Here is an 18,513-nt window from a genome sequence, read left to right on the forward strand (position 1 = left end):
AGGTCAAACTGTTTAAGATCATCTGAACAGAGCTCAATTTTATAGATATACGACTATCCAGGACGAAATAAATTTATCTTGTCTGGTATTTAATTGAAGACTACCAGGCATGCAGAGAAGCAGGAAAACCTAAATCATAATGAAGAAAATAATCATCAAATCAGATTTAAGCCAGATTTTAACCCAGATGTTCGGCAGGCAGAAAAGGACATGAAGACAGTTATTATAACTATATTCCACATATCCAAAAAGTTGAGGATGGAAGCTGTATAAAAAGAACTCTTCGAATCGAGCTTCTAGGTATCAACCAAAATTACAATGTCTAAGGTGAAATGTTAAGAGATGTGTATATAAAGGCACTATAAACACTGGGCTGCCCCAGGTGGCTCAGTGGTAAAGAACTGTCACCTGCCAATGCAGCAGATGCGGGTTCCATCTCTGGGTTGGGAAGATTCCCTGGAGAAGGAAATAGCAACTCACTCCAGTATTCGTACTTAAGAAATCCCATGGATTGATAAGTCTGGTGGGCTACAGACCATGGGGTCGTAAGAGTCAGACATGACTTAGTGACTAAACAAGTACTATAAACATTAAAGCAACTACAAAAATAAAAACATACAGGTAATAAGCCAAAAAAAAGAAAACAAAAATCACAAAAATACTTGATTAATCCAAACAAAGGCAGAAAAAGAGGAACAATAATCAAAGGGGGTAAGTAGAAGATAAAGAGTAGATGACAGACTCTACATAATCACATTAAATAAAAATGATACCCTCAAAATGTTAAAGACTATCAGATGGATAAAAAAGCAAAACTCATCTACACTGCTCAAAAGAAATATAAAGCGTACACTTAAAATATATGCAGTTTACTATATGTTGTTATAACTAACATACATTTTAAACAGCTCAATAAAGCGGTTTTAAAAAATCTAATTTAATATATATTCAACACTATGTTCATTAGTTTCATTCCAGTATGCTTTTTGAAGTGAGAGTGGGTGAAATGGAACTTCAAAAATAAAGTTTCTGGAATCACTCTAGGAAATGCATTGATCTACAGAGTATTTCCTCAACACTTAAACCTATGCTCCTCTGTGTCCACAGAAGTTTTTGCACATGTGAATACATTCTTGCACTGGCAAGCAGATTCTTTACTACCGGCACCTGGAAGCTCCCTATGAATGCATTCTTAAGAAAAAAACCCCAAAACTCGGAAAACACTCATAACACAGGAATTTACAAATTTACAAAGGAATTTAAAGCAATATAAACAAAACCAAAAAAATGACTTTTTTCTTAATGCTTTCAAAAATAGTCTACTGTCCCAACATTTTAACTAGAAAATCATTTTAACTAGAAAAAAGACTCAGAAAATAATTACTAAAACCTATTTTTATTTTTATATAATAAATTAATATTAACAGAAATGAAAATGGCAAACTCACTCTTGTATTTAACAATGTAGCAAGGAGGCAAGTCAATCTCTCTCTTGATAACTGTCCTGAATGTTTTAATTCATCAAAACAAAAGCTAGGAACCTATCTCCTGTATAAATACTTAAGATGTTTGTTTTTTTAATCTTTCAAATACTTATTATTCGTTAGTCCTTTACCATGAAAAGCAAGCAGATACAAATCATACTAAAAACATGCTAGAATTTCAAAGCAAGCAAAATTGCTTAAGATATGTAGCTCATCTGTTTACCATACTGATGCTTCAAAATAACTGCAGAAAAGCTCCTGATATGATAGGAAGATAAAAATGTATAGAACTGAAAGAACAAAAAGCACTGAAGGAAGTATTAATATGTGATCATGATCTGAAAACATATTAAAAAGCAGAGACGTGTACTTGCCAACAAAGGTTCATCTAGTCAAAGCTATGGTTTTTCCAGTAGTCATGTATGGATGTGAGAGTTGGGACTATAAAGAAAGCTGAGTGCCGAAGAATTGATGCTTTTGTACTGTGGTGTTGGAGAAGACTCTTCAGAATTCCTTGGACTGCAAGGGGATCCAACCAGTCCATTCTAAAGGAAGTTGGTCCTGAATATTCACTGGAAGGACTGATGCTAAAGCTGAAACTCCAATACTTTGACCATCTGATGTGAAGAACTGGAAAAGACCCTGATGTTAGGAAAGACTGAAGGTGGGAGAAGGGGATGACAGAAGATGAGATGGTTGGATGGCATCACCGACTCAATGGACATGAGTTTGAGTAAGCTCCAGAAGTTGGTAATGGACAGGGAAGCCTGGCGTGCTGCAGTCCAAGGGGTTGCAAAGAGTCGGACACAACTGAGTGACTGAACTGATGATCTGAAAATATTTATAAGCCCTTTAATTTTAAGATTAAAATCTATAAAGTAAAATAAAATTTTTTCTCTTGCCTTCAATGATTCCACACAGGCACAGAGGAAATGAGGAGATACAGTGAAAAAGAGAATCTAATAAACAAAGATACAGTGTCCTATATAAGAACAAGTCAATTCTGTTTTATCAAACATACAAGCTAAGTATGGCAACATAAAGATAAGGAAAAGCAAACAAGTTGTAATCACTTACGCTTACTTAATAGTTTATATCTGCATAGATAGCACTTTTACAGTTACACAAACATGATCTTGCTCATTCTCCACAAATATATTTTTGAAATTCTCCACACAAAGCTATTAAACAATTCCAAACCAGCTCTTCTGAGCCCTCAATCAACACCACCACATTAGCCACACTTGAGGTGGTAAGCCAAAACATAAACTTGTGGCCAACTTTAACTGAATTCATTCTGAAAGAACAGTATCTTTAAAGAATTATTTGAAAGCTACACAGTCCAGCAAGGGATGAGACGGGAACTCTGAAGTTTAGGACAGGCAGGCACTGCAAATTACCAAGAATTCAGAGGATTTAGTGCAGTTGCATACATACTACCTTAGAGTATCTCCTGACACTGGCTGATTATAGCCTGTTCAGTTCATCAGAATACCTACATTTTAACTAATTAAATTCATTTGTGATACCAAACCACTCTCACACACAGTGTAAAGAGTTAAGTACCATTCAAACATTAGTATAAACTGGTACCAACTGCTTTCCTCATAACACAGCAAAGGAGCAAAAGAATTCCTCATACAGTATGAAGACGGGGAAGAAAGAAGGTAATATCATTTACTGACACCCACCATTCTCTAAAGACTGGGCTAGATACTTTAGTTTCATTAATTCTCATGGAGATAGGGACCTATCAATTTTATTTTACCTCTTCACTTTATTAAAAAATTAAACTCAAAACCAAGCTTCAAAGAGACTAAGACACTAGATCAAACAGCAATTAACAGAACCAAACTGAACTAAGAATAAAGTATGCCTTACTCTATGCTACCTCCCAAGACACATAAACAGTTGTGACATTAAAGTTTAGGGCTGACACAAGTCAATGCTGAAGGAAGAGGATACAGAAAACCTATTACGATAATGTTAGCAATGAACTGTCTTTTTCCATGTTCACTATGAACTTTTCTTTCTGTATACTCTCTCTTTAAATTGTGGTGTCTTCCAGGAACATGTCCTCCTCCTCCATCTGATACAACTTGAACTCTATCTATATAAAAATACTTCCCCAATCCCTGGGTTTTGGTGGTGGTAAAGAAATCAGCCTGCAATGCAGGAGATGTGGGTTCGATCCCTGGGTTGGGAGGATCCCCTGGAGGAGGGCATGCCAACCCACTCCAGTGTTCTTGCTGGGAAAATCCCATTGACAGAGGAGTCTGGTGGGTTACAGCCATTGGGTCACAGAATGGCCTGAAGCAACCGACCACCACCAACCCACAGCTACTATTTATTTCATGCTCTTTTCTGAGATTCAGGCTTACATTACCTATCCACTTACATCTTCCACAGGTGTTTCAAACTCAACTTGGCCCAATATGAATCCACCATCTTTCCTCTCATCTTCAAGTTCTTTATTATTAACATTCCCTGACTACATTGGTAATATTATCTAAATCTTAAACCTGACATTCAACTCAGATTCACCCCCCTCTCTTCAGATCCCTTTACTCCACACCACCCCACCCCACCCCCACCACTCAACGAAGCACTCATTTTTCACCCTAAACAGTTCTGCAATGCATTTCTTTCTCTCGATGCCTGCTGTCATTTGATACTTCATGATCTCTTGTCTGAATTTTATTAGTAGCCTCCTTACCTATTCTCACAATATTCTAAGCCCACTTTTTATCCATCCTCCATACACTGCTACCAGAATAATTTACCCAAACCTAAGTCCAACTACCTGTATCACTCATCTACTTAAATACTTACAGGGCTTCCCACTGTAAACAGAATAATGCCCAGGTTCCCTCACATGATATACAAGTCCTATTTTTCTTCCCTAACTTCTACTATCTTGCCCACTACCCACTTCACAGTAAGACACTAAATGAATCATGGTACATACATGCAAGTGAATAGGCATCACTAAAAATACTCATGGAATATTTTGATAAAACTATGAAACACTAAGTACTTATAACTTAAAAAAAAAGCAGGTTATAAGATAATATCAGCAAGTTAGCTGAATAAAGAACTCTGAAAATCTCCATTAAAAACAATTAAGCAAAAGTAAACACTAAAACCTAACTTTTTTGGAAACCTAGAAATTAATCAAAGGTTTGCAACAAAGACATTTATTCATGAAAAACAGATGAATCTCAATAAAAACAGTAAGCTTTGTGGCATTTTAAACTTATCGTGTTCCCATCCTCCATCCTCATCTCCATGGCAGCCTTAAAACCAACAGCCCACGAACACAGTGACAAGCAGCAGCCGATCAGTCACTGGAGAGTCAGAACAGAATCAGGGTTCTTTCAACGCTTTACTCTGAGAAACATCATTTTTTGCCTCACCTACCTGCTCCTTTGAAAACTGAGCTCACAAAGCTTGTCTTTATTTAACTTAATTTAGAACTCACCCAGTGTAACAGTTTTCCTCTTGGAGTCATTTGTGAAAAACGATCACTGGCAATTATTTTTTAACACCACAGCTGCCTGAGGCAGCAATCACTAATGAGGCAAACAACTAATCAAATAATAATAATAATAATAATAAAGGAAAAGCCAGGGGATGAGTTATCCATAGGGAACTTTAAAGAACACCAACACATTAAAGGGAGTATAGATGACCGCGTGCATGAGCTACAAGCGTATTAAGGAAAGACTGGAAAAATATTTAAACTTTCACCTCTGGCTGATCTGGAGACTGCACAAGAAGGATGTGAAGGCTAAAAAAGTACTGTAAACTGTTTCCTGAATACTGATAGTATGTCCCAAACACATACACAGAGCCCGGTGGTGAAGACTAGTGGACTTACAGACTCCAAGCTTGTAAATAAGTATCCATCCAATCATTAGCTGACCACTAGGCTGAATGAGTGAAGAATCCAGTGGTCATAAATAGAAGAAAACCGACTGCACATAGTTCAGGAAAGTCATTGAAGAATCACATAGCAACAATAACAAACAGAAGAAACAACAAATCATGGGAGAGAGGGAGAAACTGGTTTCCAGGGTTGCTGTGCTATTTAAAATGTTAACTTATCAACAAAAATTACGGGACACAAAGATATAAGAAAGTGCACTCCATGTAGAAGAGAAGTCAATAGAAACTGTCCCTGAAAAAGCACAAACATTAGATACACCAGACAAGTGTGACAGTATCAAACACTAGCACAAGTTTTAAATATGTTCCAAAAGATAAAGAAAACCATGTCTAAAGAATTAAAAGCAAGTGTGAGAATGGTATCTCACCAAGTGAGAGAATGTTAATAGTAAGGTGGCTTCCCTAATGACTCAGTCGGTAAAGAACCTGCCTGCAATGCAGGAGACCTGGGTTAGATCCCTGGGGTGGGAAGATGCCTTGGAGAAGGGAACAGCAACCCACTCCAGTATTCTGGCCTGGAGAATTACACGGACAGAGAAGCCTAGCAGGCTACAGTCCATGAGGTCCCAAAAAGTCGGACACGACCGAGCAACTTTCACTTCTTTATGTTTAAAAAAAAGTTTAAAAATACAATGAACAAAATGAAAAGCTTACTAAAAGCTTAACAGCACATTTGAAATGGCAAAATTAAAAATAAGCAGGGCTTCTCTGGGCTCAGTGATAAAGAGTCTGCCTGCCAATGACTCGGGTTCGATCCCTGATCTGGGAAGATCCCACATGCTGTTGAGCAACTAAGCCTGCATCCCATAACTATTGAGCCTGTGCTCTAGAGCCCACATCCCACAACTACTGAAGCCTGTGCACCCCAGAGTCTGTGCTCCACAATGAGAGACGCCACCACAACACGAAGCCCATGCACCACAACTAGAGTAGCTCCCACTCGCTGCAACTAGAGAAAAGCCCATGCAGCAACGAAGAACCAGCACAGCCAAAAATAAAAGTTTTCAATAAAATAAAATACAAACAAGTAAACTCAAAAGATAGGTTAGTTGAAATTATCCAGTCTGACAAACAGAACTTAAAAACAATGAATAAAAATGAACAGAACCTCAAACATTTCTGGGTCACCATCAGATGCAGTAATACATATTTAGCAGGAGAATTGAAAGGAGAGAAAAGAAACACAAGAATTTCAACAAATAATGGCTGAAAACTTCCCAAATTTGATGAAACACACTTCTCCATATTTTTAAGAAACTCATCGGGGCTTCCCTGGTAGCTCAGTGGTAAAGAATCCACCTGCCAGTGCAGGAGATGTGGGCTCAAGCCCTGGCTTGGGAGGATCCCCTAGAGAAGGAAATAGCAACCCACTCAGAGCCCATATCAAAGCACCTCATAACAAAACTGTCAAAAGTCAACAACAAAAAGAATCTTGAGAATACAAAGAGAGAAACACATCAGTTAACAAGAAAGCCTCAAAAAGAAAAATATAATTTGTCATCAGAAAACAGGGAGGCCAGAAGTCACTGAGATGACACAATCGAAAAGCGTAAAGAATACACCTGGCAACCAAGAATTCTATATTCAGCAAAACTGCCCTTCAAAAATTAAGGCAAAATTAAGGCATCCTCAAGTACACCAAAACTGAATTTGTTGTTAGCAAGTGAACCCATCAAGATGAAATGAGAAGATTCTAGACAGTAAATTGAATCTGCTGGAAAAAAGACTTTGACTTGTAAGTGAAAAAATAATAAACCAAACACATGGCATCCAGCTAAAACAATGTGTAGAGTTAAATTCAGAGCTTTAATCAACACCTCAATACAGATCTGAACATCAATAACCTAATGTTCTATTCTACAAAACTAGAAAACAAAGAGCAAAAGCATGGGGAAGAAAGGAAATAATAAATATTAGAATGGAGATAAGTAAATCAGAGATAAACAATACTAAGAAATCAAGGAACCAAAATTAGTTCTTTGAAAAGATAACAAAATTGACAAATCTTTGGCTAGGCTATCCAAGATAAAAAGAGATATGATTCAAATTACCAATCTGGACTGGAAAAAAAAACATTACTGCCAATCTTAAAGTAACAGAAAACATATTAAGAAATACGAGGAGCAACTGTATGTTAGCAAATTAGGTGATCTACGTGTAAAGAAAGCTAAGTGCTAAAGAAATGATGCTTTTGAACTGTGGTGTTGAAGAAGACTCTTGAGAGTCTTTTGGACTGCAAGGAGATCCAAACCAGACCAACCTAAAGGAAATCAGTCCTGAATACTCATTGGAAGGACTGATGCTAAAGCTGAAACTCCAATACTTTGGCCACCTGATGCGAAGAACTGACTCATTGGAAAAGACCCTGATGCTAGGAAAGACTGAAGACAGGCAGAGAAGGGGATGACAGAAGATGAGCTAGTTGGATGGCATCACCGACTCGATGGACATGAGTTTGAGCAAGCTCCAGGAGTTGGCAATGGACAGGGAAGCCTGGCGTGCTTCAGTCCATGGGGTTGCAGAGACAGACACGACTCGGTGACTGAACTGACATATAATGGACAAATTCAAAAAAAAGACATAAAAGAAACTACCAAAACTGCCTCAAGAAGAAACAGAAGATCTGAACAGATCCATAAAAAGACAGACTTAATAAAAAAGAAAACTGACCTCAAAGAAAAGACCAGGCCCAAATGGCTTCATAGGTGAATTCTAAAAATAGAAAGAACACTTTCAAACTAAACCAATGAGGCCAGTATTATCTTCACTCCAAAATCAAAGACATTACAAAACACCTGCAGATTGATAATCCTTATGAATAAAGATACAAAAATCCTCAACAGACTACTAGAAAACTGAATAAGATAACATATAAAAAGAATTACAAATCATGACCTAGTGGGATTTATCTCAGAATGCAAGGTCAGTTCAACAAACAAAAATCAATCAATGCAATATACCATATTAGTAAAAGGATCAAAACCCACATGACAGTCTCAACAGACATGGAAAAAGCACTTAACAATAGCCAACATTCTTTAATGATAAAGACACCCAGAAAGTTAGGAATAAAAAGTATATATATATCCTCGGGGCTTCCCTGGTGTTTCAGTGGTAAATAATCTGCCTGCTGATGCAGGTGACACGGGTTCAATCCTTGGTCTGGATCCCACACACCATGGAGCAACTGAGCCCGTGTGCCACAATTATTGAGCCTGGGCACCGCAACGACTGAGACCACACACGGCAACTACCAAAGCCTGTGAGTCCTACAGTCCATGCTGGGCAGTGAAAAGCCACTGCAACGAGCAGCTCATGCACTGCAATGACGAGGAGCCCCTGGGCTCACTGCCACGAGAGAAAAGCCTGCACCACAACGAAGACCCAACACAGGCAAAGATTAAAAAAACTGAATTATATATAATAAAAGTAACACCCTCAATCTGATAAAGGGTATCTATGAAAATCCCATATCTAACTTCATAATGACTGGTAAAAGACCTAAAGTTTTACCCCTAAAAACATAAGACAAGGATGTCTGCTTTTACCACTTTTATTTAACACTGTACTGCAAGTTTTTGCCAAAGAAATTAGACATTAAATAAAAATCACATATATACCATAAAGTGAGAAGCATTACATCTCTATTCACAAAAGACATAAATACATATTAAAAAATCAGACTGAAAAACTATTTTCGCTCAATCTTGAAACCTGTTCTCGATCTAGTTCTGCACTTCCAAAATAGAAAAGTTTCTTCAATTCATATCCCTAAAACAAAGGCTTTCTTTTGAATACTGAAAATAATTAAACATACACATATTTTAAAGTAATAGGAAGGGAAAGTAAATACTATTACACTAGGAGAAGAAGGCATACTTTAAAACAGAGGGTGAAAACAATAACAAAATAAAACAGGATAAAAACAGAATGAGTCAGAATGTGAAAAGTTAATTTTAAACACTGTGTAGACCATGCTTCTCAAATTATATACAGGGACAGTTGCTTTTTGTTTTGGGGGGATTTTGTTTTTAAATTCTAATTCAAAACAGACTAATGCTTTACAATAAATTGCTAGAAAATACAGTGAAAAGCACCTATACTCTATTTAATGGTCTATACGCTATATTCAACAAGGCAAGTCCTCAATCACACAACTGGATGTCACAGCATTATCACACTGAGATGAGCTTCTCAACACCTCAACTTCTGCACTTAACATGTTACAGACTTGTAAATAAATAGCTGGAAAAACTAGCACCAGTCTGTAGGCTACATTTTGAGTAGCAGTAGTATTGACTGGGAAGAATGATGCAGAGGTTTTGGTATACAGGGTGAGTATCCTTAATACTGGTACTTGAAATGAGCCATCTATTCCTGCAATGAATTCGGGAACCTTGCCATTAACTTTTCATTTCTAGGGTGAGGCCTGATATCCTTATTTTTTAAAAGCTTGAAAGACCACTGCCCTCAACATTCCTGCATTTATAGCTGTGCTCTTCTTTTACATCTACTAAAATTTCAATCCTCTTTCAAGGTACACTTCAAATGACCCAGCTTCATGAAGCTTTCTTCAAGGCATCTTGTTTATATATGATCCCTCTGAGACTACAAGATCCATCCTCCCAATGCAGGGGGCCGAGGTTCAATCCCTGGTCAGGCAACTACATAAGACCCAATGCAGCCAAATAAATATTATATAATATATATAACCCTTTTGCCTTTTATACTTATGTTTCATATTTGACATGATTCTCTTATTATACCATCAAGTCCCTTATTCTTTTGCAGTTGCCCCGAAACTAGCAAAGCACTATATATCAGCTATTTAATGGTTGCTCAGGACTATTATTTTCAGATTTTGAAAGAAATGGAGGCAGAAATTAATAATTATTTTTCTTAAAGACAGTTTGCAAGAAATGGCATGATTATAAGCAGCAGCTTATGGTAACAACCAACTTGCCTTCAAAAAGTCCTAAGGACAACTGACGGAAAAGAAAAGATGACTGGGTACTCTGAAGCTATTGATTTTAAAAAATTCAAACACTGACAAATTTTTGGTAACACAAACACACCTTTTACTAGCTACGGCACTTCAATTTGGGGTAGTGAAGCACAGAATAATGTTGCTAAGTGATGCAACTCAAAGATTTGTGTTATTCAAAATAAAACATGAACAATGAATTTCACTTCCTTTCATTTATTCAATTCTTTGTTTTACCAAAATATAATTTTTAAGTAAGTTCCTAATTTACCCGTTTTTAATAAGTTAGAAACTGAAAATACAAAATCAAGACCATCATCAAGTATATTCAGAGGTTCTGCTGACTTTAGATCATTAATATCTGATTCAACTTTAGCACCTTTAAGGTTCCAATTAAAATTCAAATGTTTTGAATTTTTCCATAAACTCTGTGCTTCAAATGCATTTTTTTCATATAATACCTGAAATTGTTAATTTTATAGACAGCCAAAGCATCTATAAATTGTTAAGCAAATAATATAGCTGAGATCAGAACCCAGATATTCTGACTGTACACACTATATACCTGTTACTAGTTATTTAATACTCAAATTTCCTTGGAGATCAATTACTATCTGCCACACTGGTCTGTTGAAGGAATTAAGTCAGGTAACACACATGAAATGTTTGGTCCAGCACCTGTCACAGGTAAGTGTTCAAAAATATTAACTCTTATTTCTATACATGATAGATGCTCCTATAAACAATTCCATTCTTGAAAAATTTCCAAAAGATAGAGAAGAGATAGACCCACATCTAAAATGTACTGTGTTCAAAGGTCAAACTATTTGTTAAGTAATTTTAGAAAGCTAACAATTTCTGAGAATGCTAATGTTCATCTAAAGGAACCATACCTAAATTCTAAAATCAACCCCCAAATAATATTTAGACTAGTTCAATTTTTTCATTATTCTAAACAACACTGCAGTGTTTAGACACACTCATCCACTTAGCTCCTCAGGCGAAAAAATACTAAGAAACGGAAGTATTGGTTTCAAAGCATATACAGGTGTACATCTAAAATTCTCACACTTAATGAAGCCCTCTAATTTACACTTGGCCAGCAATGTAAGAGAAAATCTCCTTCCATTATGTCTTGACAATGCCCTTTACAATTTTCTCCCAATTTCATACATTTTTAACAGTTCATAAATTAAGGAAATTAATGCCTTTAAACATGTTGCAAAAGTTTCTTGGCTGTTTGTCTTTTAATTCTGTTAATGACAGATTTTACCATTAAAAATTTTAAGTGTTTTATAAAGGCAAATTTATCCAACATTTCTGTGGCAATTTCTAACTTTAAGTTTTAAGAGCTGTCTTCTCTCAATATTGCAAATGTATGTATTTAATTTGTCTTCCTTTTTATACTGAAGAATCTAAGTAATGTAGAACATAAAGATATAAAGTAGTGATCTATATATGCTTTTTATCCAAATGAACATTCTTTCTTCCTAATCTTTATCTAAACCACCGTTTAATGAAGTGGTCACATGAGTTCCTTCTGCAGCAAAGAGAAGCCATCTCTTTTAACATTCTTTTTAAATACACCTATTCCTGACCATAAAAGATGTGCCAATCTTTCTCAGAGAAAAATATAAAATTTTCTTTTATGAACTTTAAGCAAAGCCTAATTAGATAAATGGAGACTTCTTGAGATAGGAAGAATATAGCTGACCCTTGAAAAAGACAGGTTTGAACAGTGCAAGTCCATTTACACATGAATTTTTTTCAAAAGTAAATACTACAGCACTACACAATCCATAGCTGAATCTGCAGACGTAGAACCAGGAATGTGGAAGGCCAACTATAAGCCACATGTTGATCTTCAATTGTCAGAGGGTTGGTGCCCTTAACTCTATGCTGTCTTAGGGTCAACTGCAGATATACCACAGATGTCAATCTCCTTTAAATTAAACGTATGGACTCAAGGCCATCCAATTTTTAAAATCCTAACAATATTTATAAAATTTAATTGATTTTCAAATTCATATGGAGAAGCAAAACAACAAAACACTAAAAGATTTATATCAGTATACTGTGGCTGCTGTGACAAATTAAGAGCCATAAACTCAGTATTCTGTTTCATCCTCTCCTCCGTGTCTATCTTCAAGTCAGTTTATTCTGTTAGGTATGTTGGGGGGTGGTGGTATATACTTCAAACATGACATGTTGTTGTGCTCACTGATTCATAAGTTTTTTGAAAATCAGATGTTATATGAGTCATTAGCTCTTTCAATAATGGTGAAGATTATACGATAACCTCTGCCATAATGCCATAAGCATTCTTCATTTAACATCCTATTTTTTTGCTTTTATTTTTCTGTTTCACACGGGACAAATTTTAGATTTTGAGCCAATTTTTTGCACAGGTAATTAAGATATAAACCAAGGGGGGTTCTTTTGATACTGACTTTAATGGTTTTTTCTATTCTTCATCGAAAGGAAGTTGTTCAAAGAAGAGCAGCTTTGCTCTCCTCGTACCTAATATATTCATTCATGAATTATGTAATATTTACTGAGCACCTAATTCATGCTGGGCACTATGCTGAGGTTAGGGATACAAAGCTTAAGAGAGACACTTCTACTCTCAGGAAGGTTGTAAGATATAGGCATGCAAATAAGTAATTACATTGTAGTAAAATAACGAAATTATTAGAAGTAAATAGGAAAAGTCCCTATACCTACCGGATGACAGAGAAGGCTTCAGCAAAGCTCTACAGGTTTCCCGCTATTCTTAAGGAAGAGGTTTTAAGGCTTGAGGCTTTCAGGTGTAAGCATAATTCTTACCCCTTGCTTTTCTTTGAATACAGTTGCCATCTTACACTGTTTAGGTGCCTTCTTGATAGCATCTGGTCTACTTTTTCTACCAGTGAGCAGCCCAGAAGTCTTATTACCACTCATATTCACGGAGTACTACTTTCATATACAGCATACCCGATTCAAAATTGGTTTGTAAGTAATAGTGATATTTCCTAAAAATGGATTACAGCACGCATGCAAACCATATTAGGTTTCCAACTTAAGAGTTCATACAAAGTCTACTTCCTTTCTATAGTAACTGTCCCTCCAGACTGTAGTTTTGAAATCCAATAGGTGGGATTATTATTTTAGTGCTGATGCTTCTTTCTTTCTTCCTTTCTCCTTCCTTCCTCCCTCTTATTCTTTCTTAGTAAGAAGGTTAAAAGAAATGGGCTATTGATTATGGTACAGTAAATACCATTACCAAAAGCATAGGCATCACAGAAAGTGATTTCTCATTCAATATAAATGAAATGTAAAATACCAGAGGGTAACAAGAAGTTGAAGAAGAAACTGAGACTAAGATAAAATTTTCTTTTTCTATCACATTGTCAATCTTAGTGAAAGATGGTGCTGTCACTTATACGAATAGAAAAAAAAATTATAGACATGTATTTGTAGACATTTGATCTTGTCTGTTAGAATAGATCTAACAAACATACTAATTGGCTATTTTTCTATTTTCTCCAAAACCTATTTCTACTACATGACCTTTCTAAAAGAGACATTAGATAATATATGAATGTACACATATACACAAATTGTGATTGAACTCAGAATAAAAAGTTTTAACTAAAAAAAAAAAAGTATGCTTTCTTTTCTAAGACACTGTAAACTTGTAACTCAACATGTTTCTCTTTTCACTTTGGCTGCCAAGAAATCTAAGAATCAAGTTCAATGCCTTATAGTTATAACCAGCTCATCTCTGGAACCTTACAGTGTTACCTTTAAGTAATGGCTATTCAGCTGTTCATCACTAATTGTTCTAATCTACATTTTATCCAGTCCTATAAGCCATGCAAAATTCTTTGGATGGAATAAAATCCTTAATAAGAGAAGTGTTAATGCAAAAATACAAAAAAAAAAAAATTGGTATATTATGCAACAGTTTGGTTTACTAAGCAAATTAACCAGTAACATTGTTTATGTAAATAATCTGCTCAGTATATCACTTCTTCATAAATACACAAAGATAAAACATTTCAAGAGTCATACTAAAGAATATAAAGAGTTTATACAAATTAAAGAATAATAAAAAGTCTAATGACATGTATATAGGATTACTTACTAACTTTGCATATCAAATCCTAAAAACATATTCAAATATCAACTTAGTTTATTTTTATAGGCAGTTTACAGTTCACAGTGACTCCTATACATTTCAGATTTCCAGGCATATCTGTTCCAAGTTAATCTATACCACTTTCAAGTTATTTACTTAATGAACATAAGCAATACTTGTTTCTGTCTTTATATATTATTTTTTATATCTAATGAACACTAGTTTCTCATTTTCCTGATTTAAGATATTTTAATCCAACTTTCTTTTTGAAAACATTGATATATTCAGATTAGTGAACAATTAAATATTTTTCACAGATATAATCAATAGTCAACTGATCATAAATTTCTTCTCTAAATATAAAAATGGTAAAAAGTAGGGGCCAAGTTGCATGGCTAGGAATCCAATTTTCAGTCTCATTCATTTAGAACTTACTATCGGCATCTGATGTCCAATGCTTTGAAAACTGTTTATGTTTCAGGGGTTTTTCTGTTCTTTGGTTTGTATGTTTCAAGCAGGTATGGACATCAGATAGGGAAAGTCATTCCTGACAGATGGCAAACAAATGACGTATACCTTTGACAGCTCCAGTTTACTGACTCAAGAGTTAACAGGCCATGGTGAGAGGAAAGGGAATCTAGGAGAGCCAGTGGAAACTGAGTTGAGAAAATGAGCTGACAGTCCAAGGAAACCAAGGTAATCAGAGTCCACATGACAAAGTACCAAAGATGAAAGAACCATACCTAGGAAGGCCCTAGGAGACTGGAGAAGGTCTCCTTTCAGTCTGAGCATAAACATGTGCAAGGAAACTTGCCAAGACAGGAAAAAGAACTATGTGAGGGAATATGAGAGAACAGTGCCAGAGGCTCACATAAGCTGGGGAACAGTGCCTGTTCCCAAGAGCTGGGCTATGAAAAAATCCTTCATACCTGTGGGGTACCGAATGGAATATTCAGGAAGGTATTGTCTCATAATACATAATTACCCTTAAATGGATCCACTCAACAAACTCTAAAGGCAAGACTTGAAATAATCAAACTGTTTTCAAGTAATTTAGCAGCATCTCAGTAAAAAGCTCAAGAATTTACAGAAATATAAAAATACCCTGAGGCTAAGAAGGTAAAATTCACAATGAGACATCCAAAAATAACTCAGCATTTAAAGAAGCAGGAAAAACAACCCAGGATGAGAAGAATAACCAACTGACAGAAACTGACCCAGAATAGATAGAGATGTTAGAATGAGCAGAAAATATTACAGAGGGTATTTTACTTGTATTTTATATGTTCAAGAAGCTAAGAAAATATACAGATGATATAATTTTATATGTACATACAGACACACATACACAAAGAACTAGATAAAAACTACAATATCTGAGATGAAAAATAAACCAGAGGGATGGCAGACTAATATAGCAAAAGAAAAGACTCGTGAATTTGAAGAGTAGCTATAGGAACTACCCAAGATAAAACACAGAAAAAAGAATCTAAAAAAAAAATGGAAAGAATATCAGTTCTTTTTCCAATGCTATAAGATCTTTCAATATAATACTTCCTAATAGATGAGCCTGATATTAATACCTTTTAATATGCCAATAAGTAAAACAAAAAAATAAAAGAAGTGAGGGAAGAAATAACCGGGAAAAAATGGCCCAAAAGTTTACCAACTTTATGAAAATGCTAAACCTACAAATCTAAGCATCTCAATGATTCTATGGCAAGAAATACTGAGAAAACTACACCACTGCACATCATAATCAAATTGTTCAAAACAAGTGATGAAGAGAAAATCTTAACACATTATTGAGTACTGGTCAGAGAGGTATTAACGCCACAGGCGTTAGTTTCAGCAAAAATTCCATGCTCAATAATGTGTTAAAAGTAGCCAGAAAAAAAGAGAAAAAAGAAGATACATACAGAGTAAGATAAGGGGAAAGCAGACTTCTTATCAGAAACAATGCAAGCAAAAAGACAGTAGAGCAAAATCTTTATTTAAAGGTCTAAGGAGAAAAGCCATCAATCTAGAATTATAACTGCAGCAAAACATCTTTCAAATAAAGCGAAATATCGATTTTGACATTAAAAAAGTAAAGAATCCATCACCAGCAGAGCATCATTACGCAAGAAATCTTAAAGGAAATCCAACAAGAACAAAATGATGCTGGATGGATAGAAATATCTCTGCAAAGGAATGAAGAGCACTGAAAATGGGCACTACATGGGTAAATATATACCTTTTTCTTCATTATTTAGAAGTCCTTAAAAGATAACTGCTTGTTTAGACAAAATGTGTAAGTAAATGTATGATCAAAAAAGTATAAAGTCTGGGAAGACGAAAGTAAACTCTAGTAAAGTTCTTATACAAGAAGTGGTACAGTATATTACTTAAATAGTAAATAGCCTCTGGCAAGTTGAAAATATTTACTATAAATCTTAAATCAACCAGTAAAATATTAAAAGATTACAGCTAATTAAGACAAAAAAAGAAAAATGTAAAAAAACCATCCATTTATTCAACTAATACAAAAAAAGGGCAATGGCTTCCTGGTGGCTCAGACGGTAAAGCGTCTGTCTACAATGTGGGAGACCTGGGTTCGATCCCTGGGTTGGGAAGATTCCCTGGAGAAGAAAACGGCAATCCACTCCAGTACTTTTGCCTAGAAAATCCCATGAACAGAGGAGCTTGGTGCAGGCTACTGTCCATGGGGTCACAAAGTGTCGGGCACGACCGAGTGACTTCACTTTCACTTTTCATAAAAAGCCAAATAGAAAAATGCAAGATAACAGACACAAAATTTAAACCAAACTCAAACAAATCAATAATGACTTTAATTGTACATCATCCAGTTCTAAATGATAAGTTATTGGTCTGAATCTGAACAGAACAATTAAGAGTAAGAAGACTAAATCACTAATCAAAAGTATCCCAACAAAGAAATATCCAGAACCAGATGTCTTCAACGGTGAATTCTGCCGAACACTACCATTCGATACAGCACAGGCAGACTTTGAGGGCATTATGCTCAGTGAAGTGGCAGGGAAACAAATACCGTGTGATCTCATCTACACGTGAAATCTATGAAACCGAACTCAAACAAACAGATCAGAATGGTGGTTGAGGCAGTGAGTATGAGGGGAAAATGGGTGAAGAGGGTGAAAAGGTATAAATTTTTAGTTATAAATGAGTTCTGGGAATGTAAGGTACAGCACAGCGACAAAGAAAAAAAGAAAAAAGTTCTCCAAATATCTTAACTAAAAGGCCAGTATTACATTATATTAAAAATTAAGATTCAAACATATACGCTGGCTCCAAAAAAATCTTCTTTATATAAATGTAACAAAACAAATAGATTAAAACCAGAAAAATATATATCCTAGTAATGCTAGTCAATGAAAGCAGAAGTCTATATCACTATTAAAGTAGATTCCAGAGCAAAGGTTATTACCACAGATAAAGATCATTTCATAAGGCAAAAGAAGTCAGTTTATAAAGAGGAGATAATAATCCCAAATGTTTAGAAACCTAGTAACAGAGCTTCAAAATACATTAAGCAAAATCTGATAGAACTCAAAAAGAAATAGACAAACCCCCAATTATAGTCAGAAATTTCATATCCCCATGTTCAATAATTCATAAACAAGGAGAAAGAAATTCAGCCAGGATATAGGAGACTTGAACAATACTATCAAACAACTTGTCTTGACACTTTTCAAATACTCAACCAACAACAGGAGAATATATACTGTTTTCAAGTAAATATGAAACATTCATCAAGTTAAAACATATTCCGGGCTATCAAATTTCAATAAATTTTGAGGAATTCAAGTCACAAAACATAGTTTCTGACAATAATGAAATTATAGCAGAAATCAATAACAGAAAGGTATCAGGATACTCTGTCAATATTTGAAGCTAAAGAACACACAGGTTAATAACCCATAGATCAAAGAAGAAACCAAAAGAGAAATCAGAAT

The 18,513-nt window shown here is 35.3% G+C and overlaps 2 protein-coding genes across 12 annotated transcripts in view; both read right to left on the reverse strand.

Moving 5' to 3' along the window:
- The window catches only part of LOC114109112 (large ribosomal subunit protein uL18-like), a 638,969-nt gene that overhangs the window by 283,916 nt on the left and 336,540 nt on the right, over nucleotides 1-18,513 (reverse strand). The window lies entirely within an intron of this gene.
- RALGAPA1 (Ral GTPase activating protein catalytic subunit alpha 1) overlaps nucleotides 1-18,513 on the reverse strand; it is a 201,085-nt gene that overhangs the window by 173,526 nt on the left and 9,046 nt on the right. The window lies entirely within an intron of this gene.

The sequence above is a fragment of the Ovis aries genome, chromosome 18 (assembly GCF_016772045.2).
Source record: "Ovis aries strain OAR_USU_Benz2616 breed Rambouillet chromosome 18, ARS-UI_Ramb_v3.0, whole genome shotgun sequence".
NCBI classification, from domain to species: domain Eukaryota; kingdom Metazoa; phylum Chordata; class Mammalia; order Artiodactyla; family Bovidae; genus Ovis; species Ovis aries.